This window comes from Pongo abelii, chromosome 8, assembly GCF_028885655.2.
Source record: "Pongo abelii isolate AG06213 chromosome 8, NHGRI_mPonAbe1-v2.0_pri, whole genome shotgun sequence".
NCBI classification, from domain to species: domain Eukaryota; kingdom Metazoa; phylum Chordata; class Mammalia; order Primates; family Hominidae; genus Pongo; species Pongo abelii.
This window is the reverse complement of record NC_071993.2, coordinates 68,302,596-68,327,014: the sequence shown is the minus strand read 5'-3', so window position 1 is coordinate 68,327,014 and position 24,419 is coordinate 68,302,596. Positions and strand designations below refer to the sequence as shown.

Below are 24,419 nucleotides of genomic sequence, written 5' to 3'. Positions count from 1 at the left end.
CTGCTAACAAGTCCTCTGATGGGGATGATGGAAATATTCTTTGTTCATTATATAGTCTGTAGCATGTGTTTTTTTTTTTTTTTTTTTTTTTTTTTTTTTTTTTTTTTTTTTTTTTTTTACCACCGAGTAGTTCATTAGTTCAGCCATATCGCACCAACATTCGCCCTACTTATCGGACATAACATTAATTATGATTATTTTTAGATTTTTAAAGTGTTTTATTTCCTCAAAATGTAGTCCCCAGCTAGTGAGGAAGGAAAGCTTCCTAGTGGATGAATTAAGTGGGTTTATAAGAGCGCTTTGTAATCTGCTTTTCATTTTTTCCTGTATAAATGGATACTGATTTTTCTCAAGGTGCTCAGACATGACCCTTCAATCTTATTTGCACCATTTACTATCTATCAATTGTTGCCACAATGATGCTGCTTGACAAAATGACCCAACACCTGGTGGCACCCGATCAGCAATTATTATCATGCTCACAGTTTGTGGATTGGCCGTGGAGACTGTGCTTCATCCTGCAGGTCTGTGGGTTGGGTGAGCTGTTCTCTTCTGCGTGTTTCTATTTTGTCTGGAACCAATGGGCTTTCCAGGCAAGTTGTTCTCAATTCAGGTCAGAGACTTGGAGAGGGGCAGCGGAAATATGTGAGGCCTCAAGGAAGGCCTAGACTCAGCCAGCCCGTTGTGATTTCAGTCTATATTCCAGGGCCGAATGAAGTCTTGTGGCCAAGATCATCATCAGTGGGTTAGGGATAGATACTCTGGTGGTAGGAAGTACAAACTCACAAGGTAGAGGGCCTAGGAGCAGGAGAGTGAAGAATTGAGAAGGATTTCTTAATGCACCATTATTTGTTTATTTAGTCAACATGTAATTTATGAAACACCTGTCATGAGCCTGGTTAGGTTTTCCATCAGAAGTCAGACAGAATTCAACTTCAGCCTTTTCAAAACTTCCAAATGTGTTAGGTGATTTAATAAGGTTTTACTGTAAAAACAGAGTAGGTATTTAATAAAAGTATAAAAAATTAAAAGTGGAATTTGAATACATAAGAATAATGAGTTGTTGAATATCACTTCCATGTTTGTGTGTTCTTGGTTACTATAGTCATATTAACAGTCATGTTTATGAGTGGTTGTTGTAGACACAAAGGATAAATATCTAAAAGAGGACAAATATCTCGGTCAATAACCATTTACTTCTATCCTGGGTCTTAGTTGTTAATTTCGGTTAGATGACTTGAGCTTGTAGAATAAAGTGAAGCAGATTAACAAATCATCAGAAAGAGCCCTAAGAGAGTTAAAAAGAAAAACAGATTAGGGTAAATTTTCATTTGGCATTAATTTCCCCAAAGATATAGTCCTACAGCAAACATTGCAAGACTGACAATTGTGTAATAGATGCATAACATGTCCAAACAGTTAAGCTGTTCTTCAATTAACACCCAGCCCTGTCATGCCATATGTACTACTGAGTTTAAGAAGGATGCAGATTTGGCAAAAGTCCAGAGGAACCATAGCGGTAACAATGATTGATGAGATGATGTATCTGAAGAGCTTTATGGGGTTGGCATTATTTGCCTAGAGAAGAGAAGCTTGAGGGATATTCCTCAGGTGTACCAGGAGTGGTTTTGTGTGACAAGGTAACCAGCTGTTCTCCATCTTAACCATGATGTGAATAAAAATAAGGTTCACAATTTACCATGTTTAAATTAAGTTAGACCTGCAGAGAACTTCTTTCACTTGTTACATTCTGTAGTGGTGTCCCAGAATTGTTTCTTAGTTGTAGAGTATTTCTCCAGGGTGGATTTAATTTTTAACTTTTAAACAGGAAAGAGGTTATTTTCCCTAGAGTTGGTCATGTGTTATTCTTCCTGGGGGCCAAGAAGCAGAATCTTTCTGAAAACCTGTTTCTGGATGTTGAGGGAGAAGGTAGGGTTTGCACAGCATTGTGGGATTGTGGGCTGAGGTAATGAAGTGTTCTGCCTCCTGTTGCCGTGGGATGGCCATGGCCTACCCAGTCTGAGGGGGCAGCTTGTCGGTTCTATTACAGAGAGCAGTAAAGAGTCTTTAAGAACTTTAATTTCCAGGAGAAATGGAAGGCCTACTTTCCCAATTACTTTATAAGCTGGATATGGTAGGAGATAATCTAAGAGTTTTGCGGGGGATGTTCCCTGGATGTTTTAATGTTGGATGGTTTATGCAGAGCCCTCATAATTTAGAGATTGAAGCCAAAGTGCCTCTGTGTACCTAAAGTACACATTTATAATATCTTTCTTCTCTATTTAAAATAAAACCCAAAATTTAACAAGAGAAATGGCAAACTTCTTGTGTTGTTTTCTACTTAACCGTGAATTACCATACATCATACTCTAAGATTGTTTTCCTAAATTTGCAGTAATATAGATTATTGAGTCTATGTCTTACATAATCCAAAATTTGAGAATCCTGAGACAGCACATCAAACCTTAGTAAAATAAGAAAATTATATACACGGGAAGGAAGGGAAAATAAGCAGCAAATAAGATGGGGTGAAAAGGAGGCATCGTGACATTGTGGAGAGAACACACGGGCAGGAGACTGAGGATTTCATTTCTCCATCACTAATTGCATAATCTTATGTGAGTCACTTAACAACATATCGTGATTCTTCCATCTATGAAATAAAAGGCTTGCATTAGGTCATCTCATGATTCTCTCCAGTTCTAAAATTCTTTCATGCATAGTCTGTGCTACATCTTTCTTGGAGAAGCAGCTTTGTTTCCCTGTGCCCATTCTGTGAGTGGAAATGCCTTCGAAGTTTACTTTTTAGTGAGCTTAACAGAGTAGTCTTCAGGTTAGTCAGTGAAATTGTGTCGACTTCTGAATTCAGAGTTGTGAACATCAGCACTTAGACCACTCTTCCACTCCTTTGCTTTGAGCCCAGTCGGTGATTAAATATAGCATCTTTTGCAGTGGATTCAGAACTCTGTCTCAGAATCCTTTTAATCACAGCTCGCATCTACTGGGTGACTAGAGTTGGCTCTCAAGATGAAATCTCTTTATTCTCCCTGGTCCAGTGTGCGTAGACCTCTGACAATGCAGGAAGTGGGGGAGTGGTGGAGTATAGAGAAACAGATTCCTACCCAAGATGGCTTCTCGGCTAAACTAAGGAAATTGGGAAGCAAGCATAAGAACCCATGACGGGAAGTCATTCTGGGTAGGGGTTAGTTTGGGTTTCATGAACGTATTTCAAATAATCAGAATGACTCTGTTTTAACTATGCCATGTCATCTTGTGGGTACACAGAATGCCGTGGAAGATAGGTGGAAATGATTTAAGACATTTGACTTTTCAACAAATACATATTTGAAAGCCAGTAGTCTTTTGCATAACCATTTTGTTCTGGCTCCAATCTGAGACTGTTTGTAACTTACAGTATGTGACATTAGCCTTTGGACCAAACAGTTTCAAAGCCATCCAAGCTCTGGGAATTGTCATCTAGTGTCCTGCTTAGCTTTCTGCTCTGAGCATCTTTGAAGACCGGGTAGGTGTTGGGGAGTGGGGTCTCTGTGGGGATGGAGAGGAATTTTGTGTGTGATGACACAGAGAAGGATATAGTTTTTATATCTGTATACGTACATTATAAGCATAATGTATGTGTAATTTCTGTGTAGTTTATAAGGCAATTATTATTCCAAAGGTGCCCAATTTAAGATTTACAATAAGAATGTGGCAAAGGAGAAAAGTATATTAAGATTTGGGGTTTCATAATAGATTATTCAAAAACAGCTGTGGTCAAGTCCCTTGACTTTTACAATGGAAAAATAGAGTCTCTGGTGATGGATTATTAGGGATTCTGGTTGAATTCTGGAACCTGAATCTTTAGAATGCAAGCAGCCCTGCCGAGGTGCTGGGCTCATCTCTGTGTTCCCCAGCTCCATTCCATTATGCACAAAGGTCCTTTTCTAGGTGACATATCATGTTGTATTCCAAAGTACACTTTCTTTTAATTTACAACTTAATTTTCAACCTAATTCAGAAGATTGATAATATAATGCTATTTGCAGAAGTATTGAAATGTCAGTAAGTTTTATTGTAGTAATAAAGAGTATTCCATATATCACACACTCTATAGGGATCCTTGCTTTTTGCATAGATCTTCATAGCAACAACCAGTAGCTAAATGCTGGCAATCATTAATTTTTAAAGAAGACATGGTTATGACGAGTTGAGGAATTAAGGCTGGTGGTGAAGAATGAACTTTAATTTTTTGACACTTTTTTTGGGGTTGCATACTAAGGTGAGGTGACAGCAAGATTATAAAAAACGGCCCAAATCCCAGGTTCCTAATACTTAAAATGCTGTCTGCTCATAAAAAGATTTTAGTCGGGGAGAGGCCATCTTTGAACTCCTCATAACAAATGGGTATCAGTGGCCCATGAAATAATCAATGCCACTAATTCATCCTAGGGCCTGCCAATATGTTAATGGCCCTGGTGCATCGTTATTGCTACAAGACCATAAATCATTCTGGTACCAGAATGCATTGCTGTCGAGGCCTCAAACCCCTCACTTGGAATAAAATTCTGTCTCCTAACAATTAATGTCCAAACATTTTGCAGCTTTGTGCCTTGATTGTTTTCAGATGCTAAAAAAGTAAGTAGGACAGATTGTAAATCAATAAAACTATAAGACAAAGTGTTTTAATAATAGGAAGATTCAGAGTAAATCATAGTTCTATGTTTATTATTGCTTTTGGGCTTATAAATGAAGAGTTACTTTCTACTCCCCAGCAAGTCTACCAGGTTAACATGGGGGCACCAAGTCCAGGGCTAACCTCCCTGAATGGGGTTTCCTTCTGTTGTGTTACCCTGAGAAGCAAAAACTGGCCAACTGGAGCCACAAATCCGACTCTGTATGATAGGGCGATGTTTAGTATATGGCGGATCTGTTTTGGGGTCAGTTAAATGAGGGAGTTTTCTGTTGGAAACAGCAAAAGTAGCTCAGCATAAAATGGTTTCTTTGGCAGCAGCAGGCTTTGGATAGGCAGTATGATGAGATGTCAGTGTGTGATTAATTATTTGGCTGTGGTGACATAGGTGATGAAATCACTTTAAAACAGGAGCCAAGTTTGGTTTGAGGTGCCTAGGAGTTCCTACTCATATTTCTTTTCATTAACTTATATAGCCTGGGAGGTCAACTTTGGTTATATAAATACCTGTGCTGAACTATAGGCAACCCAAGAGGAACTCATTTAGGAAACAGAGTTGCATCCAATTGATCTGATTCCCTTTGGTCAGTGTCAATTTAGTCTTCTATTGAAGGTGTTGAGAAACACAATGGGAAGTCATTAACTCTACTTTGTATAGACAAAGCTTATTTGTGCCCATTATGGTGTTACTTGTTCTACAACTGTACCTTTGGCATGCGCCCCTGGGCATTAATGAAGGTTAGATCTTCAGCCTGGAAGTGTGAGCTTGTCATTTGCTTGGGAGCAGCCTGTCCAAGGGAAACAGCCTGGAGAGCCTGCCATGAACTGGCTGGTGAGCTGGAATCCCACCATGAATGGAACTGGGGACATTTAACCCAGGCTGAGCCCATTTTCCATGGCAGGATGAATGCTGTGATGAACCAAGAAAGTAGACAACTGCATGGTAACAGAGCAGAATGTGGGGTCTTCGATACCGTTAGCTTTTAGATCACTATGACGTTGAAAGACATCGTGATCCCACACAAACATTATGGATTGTCACAGTCCCAAACACTATTCAGCAACTGTCATGCAGCAGGAGAAGGAGGGGGCTCTTGGCCTCTGACAGGACACCACTATCTTGCAGTCATGTGTCCCCAGTGCCCAGCTCCAATGGGTGTTCATAGTTTATTTTGGGGCTCAGGAAATAGAACAGGAAAAGGCCAGAAAAACAGTGGCTCCATATAGACAGAAAGACAATTAAAACTGATATGACTCTTAACAGAAGTGGCAAGAGCAGGCAGGATGGAAGTAATTTATTCAACGAATTGTCCAAATACATAAAATTGTACTGATGTATGGTGTAGCAGTGGGACAGTGGAAAATTTGATAGTTGTTTCCGTTGTGTGAATTACTCAGACAGGATGCCTTTGTGAAGTATGGGGGTTTGTTTAATGTTCTGACAACAATTTAGATCCTGTTATGGTTATTGCAGTGTAATGCCGTAGTAAAAATTGAACATGACACACCAGCAATTTATTATTTGTATGTTTTTTAACCTTGAGTATCGGATTGTTTGTCCAAGCATATCCTTTGATTTGCTATGAAATTTATTGTTGATAAAAACAATCAGATTTCCATTAGATGCAAAAAATTATTATTTTTTTTGCCATGAACCATAGATTTAGGGAAGAAAAATTCAGACTAGGCTACAGGACTTATGACAGGTAGACTCATGACATTATATGGTAATTCAGCATGAAAGAATAATTGTGACACTCTGCTTGGTTGTGGAGTATAATCGTGCTGTGAGGTTCAATTCACTGAAAGGCCAAATTATCTTCAACTACATTAGTCTGACAACCTATAATGCTCTGCAGAGGCAATTTGTAGACGTTTCACAGAGTGCCAGCAAAACAGGGCTCCCCATTATGCCACCCATTAACAAATTTGTGTAGAGAAAAAAGTAACTTTTCCATTTTCCTGACTGTTTTCAAGCTTTGCAACATAATAAATATCTAATAGTAGTATTTGCATTGCCATTTACTCTCTTAGTTTCAAAATTTATCTGAGGTATGGGAGGAGAAATTTCTCTCTTAAGCTATGCAGCCTAAGAAATATTGATATTTTCTTTGACTTAAGCAACGGTGTGGCGCAGGGGAGAAAGTGCAGGATTCAGAGGCCCCCACGCCTTTATCTTGCCGGCTTTTCTGTTCTTCCTCACTTTGGACTTCAATTGCCCCATCTCTAAATGGAAAATTGTAATACGCTCATCTAAGAATCTCAGCGAGTGGGTTAAGCTAAAGGGTTCTTCATATTCTTCTAGCCACTGTAAAAACAATTATATTGGAGAAGTTCCAGCATAGGAAAGTGTCGGCTGTTTTGTACTGCTGGTTTTAGGAGTGGACCCACGAGATGGACAAGTGTGATTCTCAGCCCTGTGTTGCTTGGTTGCACCTGTCTCTAGATGCCTGTCTCCAGAACCAAATCCAGGGCTATGCCAAAATGAATTATTTTACTGTTATCATCTCAAATATAGAATAAGCACATTGACTTTTTCTCTAAAGAATGAAAAAGCTACTCCTGTGCTGTGGAAATTAGGGACACAATGTGTTTGATGATTGTTTTGGAAAATCGTTATTCATAAACCATATCAGATGAATTGTGAAAATGTTGGTTATCTGTACAGGTATTTCTGCTTGTGAGGAAATGCAAAGCTGTATGGCTAAATGTCCTAAATATTTATAGAATTTTTATATTTTCACCCAGATTTTTGGGAACTGGAGAATCCAATCCCCTTTTTCCCCAAAGGCCAGTGCCACTTTTATTGTTGCTCTTTCAAAACAAAATTATTCCTGTAATCTACCGGTTATTTTCTGCAGTAGGCACTACTGGATCAAAATGGAGTTTACAGGGTAATAAGTTTGCTCAGAGAGGCTGGGACAGCAGAAGTGGCCTGAGGGGCCGAGCCCCCCTCTTCTTTGTCTCCTCTAGTCAAAGGGTCCTTTAAAAGGTCTCATACCTTGGGAGCAAATGGGCCTGGAGAAGAATCAATCTATTTCTGGTAATTGATTTATAATTTATGATTTTATGAATCGTCAAACTTCCTACACTGTTTTTGAGTAGCTTTGTGTAAATCACTCTGTGTGACACAATGAGGTCAGTCCCAATGTCAGAGACTGACCCTTCATTATGACAGGCCATTAGGTCTCACACCTGCTGCTTTCAGGGGAGGTAATGGCTTTTCTTAAGGATAGATTTGGATTCAGCCCTCCCTATTAGAATCTGAGATGGAATATTGTTTTGGCTGTTCCTGTGTAACTTAGTCTAAATTCAAGCCATAAGAAAAAGTAGAACATTAATCGTAATAATCATTTCCAAGGACTGTATCTACCTTGCCTGTTTGACTGGGTGGGAGGGCTTTTGCTTGATTATTCAAGCCTTGTTATTTCAGCAAAACTTAGGAGACATTTCTAGAACCCTAGAGTAGAGATGTTGGATCGGAGGTCATAAGATGAAAAAGAATGTGTGTGTATGCATCTCCTGCCCTATGGCCAGGGGCCCTATCCCCTAGGGAGTGGGATTTCCAAATGTGTGGCTCTTATCTCCAAGGGGACCATGAAGAGAATGTAGGTAGTTTAGTGCAATCAGTCAACACTACTGGAAAAATGTACCTAAAGTTTACATGCTTCAGAGGGGAGTTAATCACCTCTTCCCTGGCATAAAGCATGCCCTGTATGTGGAAGGCATGGATGAAAGCAGGGAGGGCCCCGTTAACTGGGGAGACACATTAAGCATGGAATGCCGTTACAGTGGGGGAAAATTCATAAGGAGAAGAAAGAAAGTTGCAGTTGGGGTTGGTGGTGAGTGGGGGTAATAGATTGTTTTGCAGGTCTGGTGTCCCAGTGGTATAGTTAAGGACAAGCCAGAGCGTTCATGTTTACGCATAATGCTCTCCCATGTAATTTCGGCTGAACTGTTGCTGACTTACTTAGCATCCATAGGTGAGCCACCTGCAGAAAGGGCATGCAGGTAGATTATTGTTGACTTTATGGTTATAGAACCTAGCTAATCAGTGTGCCTGCTGGGCTATAACTTGTTATGCCTGAGTGGTTTTTACACCAGGTCTTACGATTTCTTACTGGCAAAAGGGAAAAACACTCATTTCTCATGGCCATGGCCCCTACTGGGAGGGAAGCGCTCATCTCATGTGGAGGAAAAATACAGTGGTAAAACTCATGAAACAGAGGTTTCTGGAGTGTTTGAAGTATGACCAATATGCCTACTTAGCCTTCCTTTGGAGGACTGTGCGGTTTCACAGAATGCAAGCCCTCATAGCCTAATGAGGTAAGCCGGCCGTGGCTAGGAAGCCTACTATTTGCTGTGTTCTAGGATTTTTGAGACATCCTCAGTCCCTGCCCACATCCAACAAGTTGGAGAGCCAGTTATGGGTACAATAACAAGCAACTCATGATCATTCTTCCTTTAGAGCTTGAGTTACTTTCAGATGTGGAGGAGATTTTCCTTCTGCTGTTTTTCTCAGTGTCTGATTATGCAAGGTTCTAGTCCACATAGAGGCCAGCACATGGTGCCTATTAAGTACTACCTTATAAATTGCTTTCACCTTTGACATTCCCAGTAAAGGTCACTGGTTAATTTTGCATTGTGTACTGCCTGTTTCGCTAGCTTTAGCTAGCTTTCCTCCCTTGAATAATTTTGTGAACAATGTCCCCGGCGTTCAGGTTCTAGCTTGCTTCTCTGGTATTTATCTTTGCCATCCTTCACCTGATTTTTCTCCTCTGCGGTGATGCTGTGTGCATGTTTCTGTGGGATGGAATCTCGATCAGTTAAAAAGCGTAGGAGATATGAAAGGTCAGCATGACAAATCTGTCCTCTGAGCATGTGTATGTGTGTTTGGGTAGCTGAGCTCAGCTGACCAGGGAAGACAAATAGGGAATGTGAAGAGGGCTGCCTCAACAGCCTTTAAGTTAGAAACAAAATATCTATTGCATGCAATATGAGTGTTAGGGCATCATATTAGAAATTCACAAGAGTGATATTCTTGTCTTCATTTGGAAAGGTCACAGGCTTTATTTGCGGTAAGATTTGCATATGCTTATTCCTCGCTTTTATTTTCTCTTTTAAAATGTGTATTATATACCTACACTGTGTATATTTTACAGATGCTTATTTTAACCAGTAAGCATGTTCTTTAATGTGACAATGCAAAAAATATCTTCAGATATGATTTTAGCAAGTTATTTTACATAACAAAGAAGATGATAATCTGTGGGTATTTCTGTTTCCCTCAGTTATTTCCTTTTCTATTTATATTTTGTGGAGCTGAAAAAGCACATTTCTAGTGATGCTTTGAAGCTTTTCTAATTTAATTTTATTGTTGTATACTTGTCTCCACTAAAAATGCTAATATCTATAAGAAGCTGTGTCTTACCTTTTAGTTTGCTTCATAGATGGCTTTGTTTCCTGGAGTTACCCAATTTTGGGGAATCATCTGACTCAAATTTGCATTCAGGCCATCTTTGATTTTTTTCCCCTTAATAAAGGGAAAAAGGGAAAGAGAACATATTTTTTTTTTAAGTGGCTACATTTAGCCAGGCACTGAATTATTCATTATTTCATTTAGTTTTCATAACAACCCTCTGGGGGATATTATGATCCCAATTTCACAGATGAGGAAACTGAGGTTTAGAGAGGTTCCAAACTTTGCCAGAAGACACACAGCCAGCCATCAGTGAAATGGGGATAGAAATGTTGGTTTGACTGCAAAGCCTGTGCTTTTTTCCATGACACTAAACTGCGTAATCTTCCTCCTAAACACACAGCATCTCTAGCTACAGTAGAAAAGTGATCCCCAAATAACAATAACCCAGACCAAAAGTGATGAGTGCATTATATTGAAAAATGGTAGGGATTGTACATAAAACCTTACGAAATGGGCTGTCATTAAAAAATGATGTTGCCCTTGAACATTTATCATGTGCTTAGTTCTGTGCTTGATACATGGCTCTGTGTGTATGTATGTATGAAAGGTGCATATACAGAGGTGATGGACACTGGAAAACGTGGTCCACATCCTCAAGAAGGGCAGAAAAGACACATCTGAAACTTGAATGAATGGTGGAAGTTCATAAATGAAGAAGGCTGAATTACTGTGTGGATCAGGATGCAGGTACTAGGTTAGCTCAGAAGAGAGGGAGCACTGGGGAGGAGGCAATGTGATGGGAACCATGAACTTGATCTGAGCCTTAGAAAAGGGTGAGTTTCAGGTGTTCTAATATGCAGGTGGATGTGCTGTGCTTCTAGGGCTGGGAGGCTTGAAGCTTGTGTGGAGAAAGGGACTTAATGGGATGATGGCTAATGGGGGTTGAGTGTATACTTTTGGGTAGATGGATAAGTTGGTCTGTGTGTGTGTGAAGCAAGAGTGGTGGTCTCCCCCTGCCCGTGGCATAGTAGCCATGCTGAGCCCCTCTCATCATGTCTCAGTCCTGCCCACCTTCTCTCCTCTGTGCCTCTGCATATATCACTGTCTCTGTTAGCCTCCTGCTCATCACCTTCAGGTCCAAGCTAAAAGGCTGCCTTCTCTGGGAAGTCTTTCGTGATTTCCCCATTAAGTCTCACTCCCCCAGCCCTTTCTCTTGCCACATCGCAGGACTGGTTATATTTTATAACAACTCATGCAATTGTCTCCCTTACCAGATAGGAAGCTGCCGTGAAGGGAGGACAGTTAGCAGATACTCGGGCATATAAATAGCAGAATCTTGACTGAATTAGCTAATGAATGAGTGAATGTGTTTACATTTTATTAGTTAACTAGGGAAAGCCAGGGAGTTCTATGTGTCCACTGAAATCTGAAGGAAGGTTCATTTGCTGGTGCATTGGCACAGTAGGGCCTAGTCCCCAAAGAATACAGATTTGTCATTGGATCGCCAGCTTCATCCTTCATTGTCCCCTTAGGAGTTCCTGATCTTTCTTTTGGACAACGTGAGCATATTTGGCCATTTTATCTAGACCTAGCAGGGGGCATCCTGAGATGGGAACTCTTTAAGCTAGTAGATTCTATAATTACTCAACCACCCTCAATAATTCAAATGTGACTGCTGAAACCAAGAGAGTTTAGTTTCTTGGGGTGGGAAGGGTGTGTGTATGAAAGGGTATGAAAGTGTGGGAAGGGCAGGCAAAGAAATGAGGTCATGAAAATACTAAGGTGAGGGAGTTTATGTATCTGTGCGGTATTAACTTCAAATCATGATTGAACAAGGACAGGACACTATATGTTGACCCACACCAAACAGTGATAGGATGATTCTGACATCTTGTACATCTGGCTGGGTTTTGTTGTTGTTTTTGTTGTTGTTGTTGTTTAAAGAGACAGAGTTTCACTTAGTCACTCAAGGCTGGAGTGCAGTAGCACGATCATAGCTCACTACAGCCTGGAACTCCTTTGCTAAAGCAATCCTCTCACCTCAGCCTCCCAAGTAGCTGGGACTACATGTCCACACCACCAAAGCTATTTTTTAAAATTTTTATTTGTAGAGAAGGAGTCTCTCTATGTGAACTCCTGGGCTCAAGGGATCCCCAACCCCCACCTCCCCGCCTTGCTCAGCCTCTTGAAATGTTGGTATTACAGGCGTGAGCCGCCACACGCGGCCTCTGGCTGAGTTTAATGCTTCCTAGTGCCATTCTTTTATAACACACCACTAAAAATTCCCTTTCATATTCTGTCTGAAAGCACTGTGACCATTCTTGTTGATATCCGAATTTAGTGACATGTTTCTGTTTCTTTTTCTTTTTGGATGGTATGATACGGGCTCAAGTTGCTCTATAGAGCACTGACTTTCTCTTGTTCATGTAGATCTCAAATATATCTAAACACAGATCAACAGATGCACAATGGCCACGACCCCACCATTCACCTCTTCAGTATCATGACTGATCTGTCCCTCCCGACCCTCGATGGTGTACAGACACTGGAGATCTTATTCTGGGCAGGGTGCTCTAGCACTCTGAGGACTTTTAAGGTCAGATTTCCCAGCTTCTTGATGAGCGCATCATATGAGACCAGACAAACAGGCCTGCTGCAGTCTGGATGGATTGCATCTATTGCTTTTCTCTCATCCCACTTCCTGTCTCTCATCCCACTTCCTCTCTCTCATCCCACTTCCTGTCACTCCATCATTGAAGGAAATTAAGCTGGCCTGGCCTGGGTTGCTCTTCATAGAACCTGCTGGTTGTTCCCCACACCTTGGGCTTTTTCAGGTGATTGCAAATTGATTGTCTGATGAATTATGCACAAGAGCCACAAACTTTCCTTTGGCACCTTGAGTTTTTTATATGGATCTTAAGCCTTGAACCTTTTTTTTTTGAAGAAAGAAAATTAGTTATTTTCTTTTTTCTATATAAAATTAAATATATAGGAGACTTGGGGAGTTTTTTTAAGGCTAAGCCCACCTTTGCTCATACTAATCTATACTTTTTAGCAGTTATTTTTGAGAGAGTGATTTATTTACACTGACAGCTTGTTACTTATGGTAGCTGCTGCCAGCTTCTGAAGTAATCTGATAACGTCAAAATGTGAAGGGAAGCTATAGGCTTTACCTTGACTGACTTGCTATAAATCATGTACATTGCTGGTGTCTATATGAGGATGCTTGGGTTGATACTGATGGAAATACAAATCAAATGCAACACATGGTAACTCAATTCAGAGCTGGAGATTTTGGATTAAGCCTATTGGATTCATATTTTTTAAGTGAAACAGAGCAGACATACCAGGTTTTGTTTTGAAACTTCACAACTTTCTGATATGGTAACTTCAAGGACAACACCTGCCTTTGAAATGGAAATGCAAAGAGGTGAAGTCATCATGCACCTTTGGTTCCTTTATTCATTCAACACCCATCTCTGGTTTTTAGCACTTTCTGTGTATCATTATGCCAAGGGAAAGGTATGACACTGTTTTAACTATTTATCTGTAAATGTGTTTGTCTGTGTAAGCTCCATGAGGTAGAACTTTGTCTTTCTCATCACTATATGCCCAGTGCTTAAGCTAGTGCCTGGCCCACAGTAAGTGTTCAATAAATGTTTGTTGAATGAGATTAGGGAGCCCAGAGTTTGAAATTTTAGTGTTGGCAAAACCTTGAAGTCATGCCCCAGGAAGAAGAAGTCATTCCCATCTCTGGACTCACCATTAAGTCCTCTATAGTCCTTTCTGTAGATTTCTGGTAAAGCATGTTTCATACTGCAAAGTAATTGCTGATTGACACGTTGGTTTCTTCAACTCTGGCACAAACTCTGATACGACAGAAATGATGTCTGGCTAATTTTGGACTTCCCAGGGCCTGGCACATGGATGGCCCTGAATAATTGTTTGTAGTCATAATGTAACAGAATTCTTATAAAATCAACTACCTATAGCTTTGTCTTTTTACATTTTCATAATGACATTGAAAAAATCCGAAGAATATGCATTAAATTCTAACAGGGATCATTTTACCGAGTGCTATAGAAGATGATTTTTATATTATTCCTTTGGATTATCTGTATTTTCTAACTTCTTTTTTATAGTGACTAAGTATTTGTTAAATGAAATAACAGTAGAGGGAAAATTATTTAAGTTTTTTCCCCAACACTTTTACGTTACCTATGGAAAGATGAATTTGTGAGATTTTTGTGTGTGTGTAATAAATTTTTATCAGTTGGTTCAACCAAATGCATCAGGGGACTCCTTTAGTAGATGGAGCACTGACTCTCAAATGTGGCTTTGGTGTAAATCTGGATACCTAACGACTGGGTATGCTTACAGGGAGGCATGCCTATGTTTGGAAAGGAAGCATCAATTGATGCAGAAGACCAAACCATGGGCAGGAATCCTGGGGCGAGGTTCATGCTCTCCTCTAACATTTGCAGATTCTTGGGCAAGAGTACAAATGGAAGCCCCTATACCATATGTCTAAGTATTTATAAACCAAACTAACAAATGCTAAATAAAATATGCTCTGTTCTTTTATCATGACAGACATACTTTTGTTAATGAGTTGGAAGTCAATTGCAATTTAGAATTCTCCACTTCTTTGGGGAGCTGGAATGTGGCAGCATGGTGAGAGCCTCCCCTGGGTTCTTGACCATCCCCCTTCTCTGTGCAGCCCTGACCCTCTCTTGTGTGCTGAGTATCCTCATTGCACATGTGTCTGGATGGGATGCACCACAGCCTGCATATCCAGACTGCCTATTTGTTCACAGCTCATCACGAACAGCCATCCCTTTGGACTAGAATTGCACATATTGGTTGACTTTTGTAGGATGGCTTAGTTTTGATAGAGTTCTGGATACCCACAGTGGAACTTAGAAGGTGGAGGGCACACTGTGGCATGCTCCTGGGCCCTGATGACTTCTTATCCCATGAGGAGGAGCATGCTGAAAAAAGCTGAGCTGAAAAAGGTTGAGGAGGGTCCAGGGAAGCAGTCTCCTTGCTCAGGCCTGAGAGTATATTGCTGGTGATACAGAAATGCACTGGGAAGCTAAAGGTTCATGGCTCCAAATTTAAGGACAAGCCCCATACTTCCTGAATTATAAGCCCAAAGATCACCTTAGATTTAGACCAGTGTTCGTAGTAATCCAGTGGTTTCCAATTTCAGTGTAAGAATGTCTCAGGGGTGGATGAAAATGAATATGTGGGCTATGTAATGATGAACTGCTTGTGTCCCATGTGTTAGTATGACAGCCATGCCCAGGCCTCTGCCAAGTTTCCAGCATCAAAGAGAACATGCATGGAAGGCACTTAGCACAATGGTGAGCTCTACATCATTGGTGGCTCCCATTATTGTGATTACTATTATTCTGAATTGATTCCTGTGTTTTACCATCCAAGAAAGGCCAGTTAGGTTGGGTAATTTTCTGTGGTTTGAGTGAGAATAGGGAAGGGGTTTGTATGGTTCATGTTTGCCACTGTCATATTTGTCATGCTTATCTGTCTGCAAAAGGTAAACTGTTCTCCTCCTGTAAACATGCCCTTTATCTCCTTGCCCTAACTTCATGAGCAAACTCTCTGGCCTTTCTGTATGAGTGCCACAGGTTGAGTTTTTTTTTTTTCCCCACACAGAGCAAACAAAAATGAGTGGGACTTTTTATTGAGATGATAATGTGGCCTGTTATGGAGGCAGAATGAGGGGTCATGTGTTCATTTCTTACCTTGAAGTTTGCTGCTTCTTGCCGTGCCATTGCTGGAAGGGAAAGGAAGGGGAAGGGAACCCTCTCTTCAGGAGTTAGCAGAGAGAAGGGAAGCAGTTTTGCCTCATGAGACAGACACATCTTTTAAGGTCTTGTGTCTTTAAGTAAGGTTGGAGTGGGTTGGGGGATAAAGATGTTGGGGATAATGACAGTTATCTGCATACCACTGGATTTATCTTTCTAAAGTGGTGAATGAATCATGAGGCCTAAAGGAGGTGCAGAAATGGACTTTTATTGGTAGTAGCCTACTTGGAAATAGAGAAGTTTTCTTTGAGAAGGAGGCTTCTCAAGCCCTTTCCCTTCAAGATTCTTACCTTTGCTTGGGCCTCACCCAGCTGTTTCTGCTGTGTGGGAGACACAAGGGAGATGGTTATTGGATTTGCATGTTAGTTGAGGAGCCCAAGATGGATAGGCCCTTTCTTCTGTTGCCATCTGACTGCCCAGGGCTGGAGTGTTCTGTGGTCTTCTAACTCTCCTGCTTGCTTCAAGTGTTGTATTTGGTTTGCCAAGATGATATGAACTTGGATACGCAAGAAAAAAATTAATAATAGAGCTGAGTCAAAAGAGAGAAAATATCCAGTAGTTATTGAGAGAGAGAATGAAATCACACATGGGCATAGAGAAAACAACCACTGGAGCCACCATTTAGGGATGAAGCAGAGTTGTCAACTCCTGACATCACCCGCCATGTTTAGCCTCTGAGGAGGAGTGAAAAGCCACAGGGTGAGTATTCAGGAGAATTGGACTCTAGTCTGGAAATATCACTTCCTCTCCAGGTCTCAGTCCCTACTGTTTAGACTAGACCTTTCATTTTCTTTAAGCTGTAAGAATTTGTTACTCTTAATTATATCAATATATAAGGAATTATTTGGGATTTTGAAAATAAATACATGAGTTACCATGGATTCATGCATGTGTTCATTTATTCTGTGAATGTTTATTAAGTACCTGCTCTTTGCTAGGCACAATGCTAGTTGCAGGGGACAAGGCAGACCTGGATTCCCCTCTGTGGCACCTGCCATCCTGCAGGGAGTCCTGTCCACTCAGTATATGCTAACAAGCCCAGCAGGCTGTGGTATCAGAAAATAGGATGGGAAAATAGGAGGGAGTGGCCTCCTCCTATTTTCTGTGGTATCAGAAAATAGGATGGGAAAATAGGATCAGAAAATAGGAGGGAGTGGCCATGATTGGGAGAAAAAATTGAAGAGTTTTAAGACATGTATCAAGCATTTTTGTTTTTAGTTATTTGCTCAGATTCCACATTCTTATAGAGGCCCACCCTGGTTGCTCGATTTAACACTGCAGCCTGTCCTTCTGTGATGCTCCTGATCCTCTCATGCTGCTCTACTTTTTCTCCTTCCCTTGCCACTACCCCTTTCAGCATTCACTCTAATTTACTTATTCATGAGGATGATTGTAGATTGTCTGGCTACCTCACGCTGAAATATATGCTCACAAGAGCAGTGATCTTTGTCCTCTGTGTTCACCGGTGTATCCCAAGAACCTGCAACAGTAGCAGGCACTCAATAAACATTTATTGAATGGATTAATACGTGACTATATGACTGAGGAGTACAGTAGGGTATTGTAATGACCTTGGAAGAAACTTGGTATATTATTCAGAAAGTCAGTCCTGAGAAATTGATGGCATTAATCTACCAATGTTATAAAAGTCTTTTGTTTTGGGGGGTGTTGATGTATAATGGCAAAATGAAAAGTAGAGGGTGGCAGACCACAGCATAATCCTGCAGCTAGCTTTGCTCAGGGAATGACCTTACATGTTTTCTTGGTTAGGTTGAGTTGAGTTGAGTCAGAAATTCTTTTTATTTTTGCTCCCATGAAAAACAAACTAACAATCAGCAACAAAAACATCACATTCAGCCTAAACTTCTGGATTGGTACTGAGGGATATTCTCAATGGGGACTGCTGTGCTGTCCTGTGCACTGCCTTCTACCTAGCCATGCTGGAGGCACCTTGCTCCTGTGTTCTGGGGTGATTTGAGGCTCTGGGTTCTGTTTTCCATGGTCAAAACTTCTCTTCATCAGCCCAGAGTACATGTTTCAGATTGTTGAAATGAGTTGTTCCCACTCAAGCCTTGGGTTTGTGTGACACTGTTAATAGTCATCACCAGTCAGCAGACAGCAGAAGCCGCTATCAGCTACCCTCTCAGCAAGATATTCACGAGTCCATCCGAGTCGCCTCAGAAGCAGCATATCCTAACTCATTTTACCTACAGATCATGTGTGAGACACAGAGAGTCAGACACACACTGTTACTTATAAATTTTATTTTTACATCGGTCCACCATAAGATGCCTACACTTTAATTATGAACTTTTTATTTTTTGTGGTGGGGATGGCAGCTGGGCAAAAGGGTAAGATAGTGGGAGGAGGATGGGGCCAGAAGAAATTCTAAAGGATGGGATACATCAGCTTATTTCCCAAACTCTCCTCATTTAGTAAATGAAAGCACGTGAAAGCAGAACATTTGGCACTTTGCACCAATATTATGGTGTAAAATTATAGTTAGGAATATTGTGTAAAAACCGTAATAGTTTGCAGTTATAGCTATGGTGAGAACAGCAGGCAAGACTATAAGCTTTAATTTATGTTGTGCTTTGGACATTTTTCAGAAACTATTTACCCATTACCTCTTAGGTCAGTGGCCTAATAACGCAACAAAGCACTTTTTGAAATTGCAGATAATTTTCAGTGCTCAGATCTCTGTGTAGTATTGATGGGGAGGGTGGTTGATTAGGACCTAGGGAATTGTGCTTGATGGGAACAATCTGGAAGGAGTGAAAAATTATTAAACACACACAGCGGGAGACGGAGGATTTACCATTGTCGTGCGGTGCTATTAATTCTCATTGCTCGGTACAGAGGCTTGATTGCATACTGTGAATACTGTTTATTGGAGAATGGGTACAATTTTGCTGCAGTTGTTGTAATGTAATACTAAATGCTAATTAGGCTTCTAACAATAATTAGAACCTCTTGCCAGACTTAGAAATAGAAACACTCAATTGAATTTACAGAAACAAAGACCTTTAAGCTATGCCAGCAGCAGCATCGGCTTCAAGAAGTTTTTTACATTTTAGTTACAGAATTGCCAGCACATCTATATATATATATATATTTTTATGGTGTGCATAATGAGTTCATTTATGTTCTTGATAGGATTATTTTCAAAACAAGATAAAGCAAACCTCCCCCTTCAATATCAGAGGAACAAAAACTACAAACAGGTATAAACCAAATGCACCTTTGTTGCCATGCAGACGCCAACTGCCAGCTATTTAGCTATTTAATAGGGTGGGGAAGGCAGGGCTGGGATGGGGAACGTGGCTGATTTGGAGGTTAGGGCCATTCCAAATGCTTAAGGTTTTCCTAGAACCCCGCGTTGTCTCCCTTCCTTTGTATACACACACACGCACACATGCACGCACACACACACACACGCACGCACACACACGCACACATGCCTCAAATACCACCTGATTGCCAGTGTTGATTCCTTGGATCAGCTCCCTAAATTGCCTTCTTAAAGCTCAGAGTCCTGAGGGGATAAGCTCTTCTTTGGTGCTTGGCTTTGTCAACCCTTTCTAATCAACCAGGATGGCAAAACTCTCTCAGTAAAGTAAGGAGTGCGTCAGATGTGCTCAGCAATGAGAAATAATTAGCTGAAAGTTTCCCTGGCATTCCCTGAGCCTTGTGGTTTCACCCCCTTAACTGTGGCAGGAACGTTGGGCCATCCCAAGAATGTGGCCGTGGGTATCTGCAGCAGTCTGGGAGGGCCTGGGCATGTTTCTTGGCATGGGGGCAGGTTGCAGTACCATGATCTGGGTTGGTTTGGCAACGGTTGAGCAAGGCCTTTGTTGTTGGGGTATCAATGCTATATTTAATTTCCTCATCCTGTTTTGTTTTGTTTTTAAACCCAGAGATACAAAGACTTCAGCAAACCTCATTGACTCTCCCTTCACAAATACACCACATGAAACAATTGAGCACGCCTCCCTCCTTTTAATCTTAACTCAGCCTAAGTTGGCTAGCTGTTCTTCGGTGCTGATAATTAGCTGCTTGACATGATGTATCATGTTGCCCCTTAGTCTGGAATCATCATGGTAATAGAAATATAATCCTGAGCCCTGTTCTGGAACAGTCTTAAGAAAACCTGTAGTCCTCACTGCTGCACTGGTGCCAAATTTCTGGGTGAAGTGAGTTTTTACAGGTTTCACTGGTTACTGAGAAACAGGTTTTATGATGGAAACACTGGAAGCACAGTTTTGCTCCAGCCTCCAGGGTGAGGCATGGCTAACTCTAAGGAGAGAAGCAATTTCCTGATTTCTCTCTGGTTTTGGTTAGAGTGGCCATTTTTACAAGCTGTCAAGAAACGACGTTCATAGAAACTTCCACTTTTGTGTCCTTATTAATATTTCATCAGATTCATCAAACGCAGCCCCTTCCCTCATCCAAGTGTCTCTGCTTTCTAACCCCCTGGGGTAAAATTCTTCTTCTTCCTTTTTTTTTTTTAACGTAATTTTGAGTTCCTTTCATGTTTGTTTTTGAACTTCTCCCTGTCTCCTCCTTACTAAGGAGGTAGGGCCTTTGGTGGGGCTGGCGCTGGCCCCAAATCAGCTGCGGCTTCAGGTCATCCAAGCCAGTCTCTCCTTTCAGAGGAATTGAGTCACGTTCTCTCTCTGCTACTGTTTGGTTTCACAGAGGCCTCTCCTTTCCCTGCCTCACTACTGGACTCTCTTTGTCCCGTGTAAGTTTGGTGATTTGATCAGATTCTTTCTGCCATTCTTAACTGGTGATAGTGCAGTCTAATTGTGCAACTGGGAAAAGACCAATTGTTTATAGTGATCTCCCAATTTTGCATGAAATCTTAACATTCAGGGCAGAAGACGTCATTGATAAATAAATGGCCAAAATGCCTTGACTTGGGTGGCTGATTCCTCTGTGCCCAAGAGTGCTGTGTGAGATGCTAAGTTTAGGTTTGGTCCTAATGGGGTTAAATCAAATTCCACGACTCGAGGCAAACGCCCCACGTTTGCCTGTCTTGCAGTTTATATGAAGTATGCCAGCGAAATTTCTAAGGAGGCACTGTGGGAGCATTTTTGTCTGCATTTTAGCAAATATGCTTGATTGCCAGAGGTGCTCATGTTGTGGTTTTTCCCTTCCTGAGGAGACAGTTTTTCTCGAGCTGGTCTGCCGAGAGTCTGTGAAGGATGGGGCCAGAGTGAGTCAAACGCTCTCTTTCTATTTTCTGGTTACATTTTTCTCGTTCACAAGTCAGTGGCACCTGCAAATGGAAGACTTGCTGAGGTAGCACCTGGCTGATTAGCAACTTTTGCTTGGTCCCACTCGCACACTGACCGTTAAATTACCTCCTATCAGGCCTGGGCTGTGTGGCCACTGTGAGAGGCAGGCAGAGGTCACCTCAATATGGCTGACATGTTCTGTGTTTTCCCACAGCATGTCACATGTAGCCAGTGCAGCGACTTTGACAAAGTACCGCAGGGTGACCTGGTAGTCTCGGGTCAGAGTGAGAGAAATTGGTGTTGTACTAAGATGTATGTTAATACATATATTATTTATATGGGCATTAGCGAATGCTATTGTTGCCTTAGCACAAACCCAGGCCCAGAGATTGGCCTTGGGGTTTTTGCAAGCTTACTTTACCATGTTTCTCCCCACCCCCTCCTTGCTCATGAATAATTAAAAACTTAAATTACTTGCCACGTACAAAATTCATATGCTGGGGAAAATAGCTACATGAAAATTAATTTTCTGTTCTGTGAGACTGACGGGAAATCAATTAATCTTGATGTATTATTTTATGCAGAACAGGGTGCAAGAACCTGCGGAGAGAATGGCTACAGCTGTTCTTGTTGGTCGGGCCATATATTATCGTTGGCGGGTTTGACAGCTTCTGAAGGAAATGGCTGAGGGGTATCAGGCAGGTGAATCAACTGTAAAAATTTATTGGAGGATACAAACTGTTTCCAGGGGACTGATATAAAACTCACACTTGAGAACTGAAGTATTGAATGTTTTTGTGACTGAAGCAGCTTGTCAATATTTATAGCTTTTCTCTTTGTTACATGTCCTATTTGTTTGATTAACTAGTCAGATGTTAGTGTCTGTCGGTAATTTATCTGTTGTGCCTTCTGTAGCATTTGTGATACATAAAGATTTACCACTAGATAAATAAGGCAGCACACACAATGCAATATGCGAAATAAAATGACAGAGCTGTTTACAGCATGTTACAAGTTTTATAACTCATGAGGTAGATCAGTAACTTTTGTTTACTGGTGTCACTCTTTGTTGAAACATGTCTCAATGTGTTAAATACTATGGGGGTAAATAAGGCTCTCTTAAATAAGCAGAGATTGTAATCAACACATACCTCATGGTAAATCATTTAAGAGGCTCTATAAAAACGTTTATGTGCAGCCATACATAATGCATACATTTCTGAAATAAAATAAAATAAATGCGTGCTTTTAGAATAGGCTGTAGTTACATTCCTCTCCCATGCCGTCGACATCAATTTCCCCTGTAGATGATGGAGGTGTGATGTTCAGACAAATGCTGACGCAGACAGACGGGAGCTGGTGGCTGAGGGGCAGCGGCCTGGCAGGTGATGTCTCTCCAGGGTTGGGGAATGGCTCCTGGGAACACGGGTGTCTGCTTGCGGCATCACCGGTCATCACAGGCTGGTGGGGCTGGGTGGTTGTGGCTCTCAGTCTCAGGCAGTTGAGGCTGACTTTTTGTGCAGCCCTGTGTGATGTCTGGATTTAGGGAGACGCCAGGAAAGTGGATGTAGATAATGCTTTACCCAGGGCCCCTCTGTGACCACCTGTCTCTTCCCCATCTCCAGGCAACAGTGGCCACTAAGAAGTGCTAGAGTCATTGGCTTCCTAAGAAATTGGCTTGAGCACTCAGGCCCCCTTATCCCTACACAGAGAGGTGGAAACTGTACCATGTGCCTGGCTGTGTGTTCTTCAGATATCAGGCTCATGGCATTTCAGCTAAGAATCCCAACATCTGTTGATCAGCAACAGACTTGGCAAATAGTGGTGCTTAGTAAGTAGCACTTGAGACAGAGGACCTGATTTGTGATTCAATTTCTAATAATTCATAAATGACTCTATCATGAATAGCACTCAATTTGAGGGCCATTATGACACTTTGAGAGGCATAGTAAGAGTATATTGCATTGATATAGTATGGTGTACTCTTTTAGAAGCCTGTCATTCATATATATATGTATGGAATTTATGTTAATCAGGATAAGCATATATTAAGGTATGTTTAATAAGTCACAAGAAGATCTCTTACTTGGCCAGTTTGTGGGGTGGGGATGGTTTGGGATTGCTCTGTAATAGACTACCACTAGCTTAGCAGCATGAAACAACACAGTTTACTAGCTATAGGTTGGGAAACCCAGCAAGCCTGCCTGGTAAAGAGTATCAGATAGGAAACAGATAGCAAACAGCGCAAGGCTGGAATCAGGGTGTCAAAAGCCCCCGTGTATTTCTTTCTGGAGGCTCTGGCAAGAACCCACTTCCAGGCTCTGTATGTCATCAGCAGAATGCACTTCCTTTTGGCTGTAGGACTGAGGTCCCTGTTTTCTTGCTGGCTGTTGGCCAGGGCACATTCTCAGACCACGTGCCCGCCTCCATCTCAAGTGAGCAACTCTCTCTCGTGTTGACTCCTCCTTACCTTTCTGATCTCTCTGACATACCCTTCTGCCACCAGCCAGAGAATACCACTGCTTTAAAAAAAAAAGGCTCAAATGATTAGGTTACACTCACCCAGATAAGCTCCATGTCTTAAGGCTACTACCTGATTGGTAACCTTCATCTTCGGAATCCCTTTTGGCATGAAACCTCCGTAAACATGGAAGTAGGATAAGGGAGCAAGGGTTATGGGGTCATCTTAGGATTTTGTCTACCACAAGGGTATTTGGTGTGATGTTTATGCTGTGGATTTTTCAGAGCAACCACGTTCTTAATCCTTATCTTCGTGTTGGTGTCCTGCAACCTGGCCTGGAAAGAAGAGGGCCAACTCTGGGTAGGTTCCATCAACAAGCACATGTAGAGCACCTGCCGCACAGCCAACCTTCCTGTTACGGACTATTTGTTTATGTCCCCCAAATTTCTGTGTTGAACTCCTAAGCCCCAGTGTGATGGTTTTAGGAGGTGGGGCCTTTGGGGGGTGATTAGGTCATAAGGGTGAAGCTCTCATGAACGATGGGATTAGTACCCTTATAAAAGGAATCCGTGAGAGTGCTGTGAGGACAGAATGTAAAGACAGTTATCAGCAACCTAGAAGAGGGCTCACGCCAGGATCAGGCCATGCTGGCACCCTGACCAAGAACTTCCATCCTGCAGAACCATGAGAAATACGTTTCTGTTGTTTGTGAGCCACCAGTGTATGGTGCTTTGTTATAACAGCCTGTACTGACTAAGATACTTGCATTATAGGCAGG

The 24,419-nt window shown here is 41.5% G+C and overlaps 1 protein-coding gene and 1 long non-coding RNA gene across 2 annotated transcripts in view; both read left to right on the top strand.

Annotated features, from left to right (window-relative positions):
* LRMDA (leucine rich melanocyte differentiation associated) overlaps positions 1 to 24,419 on the top strand; it is a 1,127,800-nt gene that overhangs the window by 279,474 nt on the left and 823,907 nt on the right. The window lies entirely within an intron of this gene.
* The window catches only part of LOC134761991 (uncharacterized), a 29,613-nt gene continuing 5,295 nt past the window's right edge, over positions 102 to 24,419 (top strand). Inside the window, exon 1 of the long non-coding RNA XR_010141413.1 lies at positions 102 to 24,001. This is a non-coding gene — a long non-coding RNA (uncharacterized LOC134761991). The remainder of the gene's footprint in view (positions 24,002 to 24,419) is intronic.